We start from the raw sequence: 4,798 nt of genomic DNA on the forward strand, positions 1-4,798 counted from the left end.
AGAATAACACTTTTGAAATAAAAAGAAATCCTTTATGCATCTTTCTAGGCATAAAATCAATTTTAATGAGAATAACACTTTTGAAATAAAAAGAAATCTTTTATGCATCTTTCTAGGCATAAAATCAATTTTAATGAGAATAACACTTTTGAAATAAAAATAAATCTTTTATGCATCTTTCTAGGCATAAAATAAATTTTAATGAGAATAACACTTTTGAAATAAAAATAAATCTTTTATGCATCTTTCTAGGCATAAAATCAAATCATCTTTAATGAGAATAACACTTTTGAAATAAAAATAAATCTTTTATGCATCTTTCTATATGCATAAAATCAATTTTAATTTGAATAACACTTTTGAAAGAAAAATAAATCCTTTATGCATCTTTCTATGCATAAAATCAATTTTAATGAAAATAATACTTTTATAATAAAAATTTTTCATTATGCATCTTTCTATTCATATAAATTAAATTTAATAAAAATAACACTTTTGTAATAAAAAGATTTTCAATATGCATCTTTCTATGCATATAGATTAAATTTAATGAAAATGACACTTTTATAATAAAAAGATTTCCAATATGCATCTTTCTATGCATAGAATTTAAATTCAATGAAAACAACACTTTTATAATAAAAATATTTCCAATACGCATCTTTCTATGCATAGAAATTAATTTCAATAATTAATATCAATGTTTGTATTCACAAAGAAATATAATTGATTTTATTATATTTAAGAAAAAAAATCATACACAAATAAATAATTAATATGCCTACAATTTAGAGAAAATCATATGAAGATAAACAGTTGAATATTCAAGACAATTTAAAGATGCATAGTCATAGTAGGCACACTTGAATTTTTGAGATAATTTTCACTAGCATTGCCATTATTATTCGAGACAATTTAGTATAGTCACCTTAGTCACACTTGAGTATTTGAGACAATTTAAAGATGCATAGTCATAGTGGTCACACTTGAATTTTTGAGACAAATTACACTAAAATTGCCATTAATATTCGAGACAATTCAGATACTCTTTGAGATACAAGTCCGAGATGTACAATATATCTATGTTACGTGTAAACACAAGGCAACTACTCATCATATGGATGCAAGCATTAGAACATATTAAAGTCTAGCCCAGTTTTTGGGCTCTATGCATACACAAAGCTAAATTTGTTTGCTGATGGCCTTGATAGGGGATATGTTGACATCCCTCGCATGGTTTTGCTTATCCAAGCGATTAATGCAGCAACTTCATCATTTGAAAATGGCTTTGGAATACAATCAAGCAAGCGCTTGATTTGGAAACTCATAGAATATTCATCTTGGGCCTTATTGTAAGGGGGAGGACTTGTAGAAAAGCATTCAAGCACAACATGCTTGTTTTTTTGTTGCCACTCTGTCTTTGTCTTTGGTCTTTCGTCTAGAAGCTTCAAAAAATGTGATGTGCTTCATGTGCATGTTTTCATTTGCATGTTGTCCAATCCCAGTCTGCTAGCCCCACATAAACATTACTTGTGCTCCCATCAAAATGAAAAATAATATTCCTACCATGTAGATCATTGGGCTCTATGCATACACAAAGCTAAATTTGTTTGCTGATGGTCTTGATAGGGGATATGTTGACATCCCTCGCATGGTTTTTCTTATCCAAGAAAAACCATGCGAGGGAAATGGCTTTGGAATACAATCAAGCAAGAACTTGATTTGGAAACTCATCGAATATTCATCCTGGGCCTTATTGTAAGGGGGAGGACTTGTAGAAAAGCATTCAAGCACAACATGCTTGTTTTTTTGTTGCCACTCTGTCTTTGTCTTTGGTCCTTCATCTAGAAGCTTCAAAAAATGTGATGTGCTTCATGTGCATGTTGTCCGATCCCAGTCTGCTAGCCCCACATAAACATTACTTGTTCTCTCATCAAAATGAAAAATAATATTCCTACCATGTAGATCATTGTGCAGGAGATCCTTATCATGCATGTACTCAAGGGTTTCCAAAAGGCCATTAATGATTTGTAGAATGTGACCTCTAAATGTCTTTGTTTTGACTACATTTTATGGAATGTCTTTGTAAGATTCCTCCCCAACCTCTCAAGATGTCCAACATCTTCCCCTATAATCAAATCCCTCTTCAGAAATATAAAAGATCTTGTTTCTACCAGTTTTGGCCTAGAGAAAAAAATCTTTTAAAGAGTGGTAATTCAGTTTTTAAATATTTTTGGATGGAAAAATCTCTTCTTATTAAAATAAGTTTCCCCAAAATAGAAGTTCAAAAAGAGGTGCATTAGAAATCAAGTATAATCTGTTCAAGAGGCCTTATCCAAGGGGTCAAGATTTTTTCAAAATTTTAAATTAAGGTTCCTATGGACCAATAAGATTCATCCAAATGTAGGGAGGAGACAAATGGAAGAATAAAAGGAAAATCTCCCAAAAATGAGTAAATACTCACATAAGATGAAGAGTTGACTAAGGACAAGGTTAATAGTTAAAAAGAGAGATATTTAGAAGAAATGATGCCTTTTTGACACCTCAGTATGGGGGATTCTCCTCATGAAGGAGGTGCCTATTTCACATATGTGGGAGAGTTTTAAACTCCCAAATAATGAGATATTTTTATCTCTCCTCTCTCCTGTTTCAACTAGATCCAAAAAGTGGACTAAACTGACCCAAAAATGGTCAAAAAATTGACCAAACTGATTTGGAAAATTCTAGAATCTGTTGGCTTGGTTAGAAGCTCACTTTTTCCTATAAATAGAAGCCTTTCCCTTTGTTGAAGCTCAATAGTGTTTTTGCACTGTTACCCTACTTCTCCCAAGAGCCAAAAACTGTGAATTTACTCATAATTCATTAGTTTTTGACCTTTCCTCTTCTAAAGATTGGTGGCCACTCTTGTTTCAAACAAGAGTAGATCCCTTGAACCATGAAGCCAAAGGAAAGCTCTTAAATTCTCCTTGTAAGTTGGAGATTCTTCTCTTTGCTATTTCATTTTATGATTTTTTTATGATATTTGTCTTCTCTAATATGAATATGATGTTATGCCTCATTGAAAAAAGGCATTCCCCTCTCTTCTTTAGTAAATCCAACCATTCTTTATCCTAGATGAATGATTAATGGATAAAATCAAGTTTTTCATAATATTTCTCTTTGATCTATGTATAGAAGAAAGCTTATTGAAATTTTATTTTGATCATAAAAGAGTGATTTTCATCATAAATGATTTATATGCATAAAAGATATTTTTTTATATTAAAAGTGTTATTTTCATCATAAATGATTTTTATGCATAAATGGATGCATAAAAGATATATTTTTATATTAAAAGTGTGATTTTCATCATAAATAATTTTTATGCATAAATGGATGCATAAAAGAATTTTTTTTATATTAAAAGAGCGATTTTCATCATAAATGGTTTATATGCATAAACATATGCATAAAAGATATTTTTTTATATTAAAAGTGTGATTTTTATCATAAATGATTTTTATGCATAAATGAATGCATAAAAGATATTTTTTAATATTAAAAGTGTGATTTTCATCATAAATGATTTTTATGCATAAATGGATGCATAAAAGAAATTCTTTTATATTAAAAGAGTGATTTTTGTCATAAATGATTTATATGCATAAACATATGCATAAAAGATATATTTTTTATATTATAAGTGTGATTTTTATCATAAATAATTTTTATGCATAAATGGATGCATAAAAGAAATTCTTCTATATTAAAAGAGTGATTTTTGTAAATGATTTGTATGTATAAAAGATATTTTTTAATATTAAAAGTGTGATTTTGATCATTAATGACTTTTATGCATAAATGGATGCATAAAAGATATTTTTTTATATTAAAAGTGTGATTTTTATCATAAATGATTTTTATGCATAAATGGATGCATAAAAGAAATTCTTTTATATTAAAAGAGTGATTTTCGTCATAAATGATTTATATGCATAAACATATGCATAAAAGATATTTTTTAATATTAAAAGTGTGATTTTCATCATAAATGATTTTTATGCATAAATGGATGCATAAAAGATATTTTTTTTAATATTAAAAGTGTGATTTTCATCATAAATGATTTTATGCATAAATGGATGCATAAAAGAAATTTTTATATTTAAATAAGGGTTCTCTTTAATCCTCTGTTTGATTTTCGTAAAAATTGAAAAAATGAATAAGTAGATAATTTGTGAGAGGAAATTCTACCGTTTCATATTCACTAAGATGGTAATGAGAAAATTCAAATAAACTATCAAAGTCGGAGATCGAGATAAATGATTATTTTATTCCTCATAGGAATTCATGTTTAGTTTAGAAATCTGTAAGCAAATATTCAATGAACAAAATTTAGAAAAAGAGAAATTGAAATATTACCTTTCAAGAAAGATAGGTTAGGAAGAACCTTTCCAGACCCAAACTCTGATTCAGACTATTGACCAAGACCTAATTCCTTCGTCAGTTTTGATCAATGACGATGTGCCTAGTTCAGGAAAAATGCACTCAAATCACCCACCGAATCTGAAACTAAGTTGAGACCTTTGATTTTGATATGAGGATCAAGATTACAAAATTCGAGGAATTCTGCTTGGAAATCCAGACCTATGATCTTGAAGTATTGGGATACGGAATTAAGATATAACCATTGTATTAAAAAAAAGAAAATCAAAACTGAAAACTTACATAGAAACCTTGTTTTCTTAAAGGCCTGTCTTACGCCAGAATGCTGGAGGGAGCATTTGGCATATGTGTTTATCTAAGGGAAGTTCGGTTG

Source organism: Cibotium barometz, chromosome 47, assembly GCF_041138505.1.
Source record: "Cibotium barometz isolate CiBa-2024 chromosome 47, ASM4113850v1, whole genome shotgun sequence".
In the NCBI taxonomy this organism is placed as follows: Eukaryota; Viridiplantae; Streptophyta; class Polypodiopsida; order Cyatheales; family Cibotiaceae; genus Cibotium; species Cibotium barometz.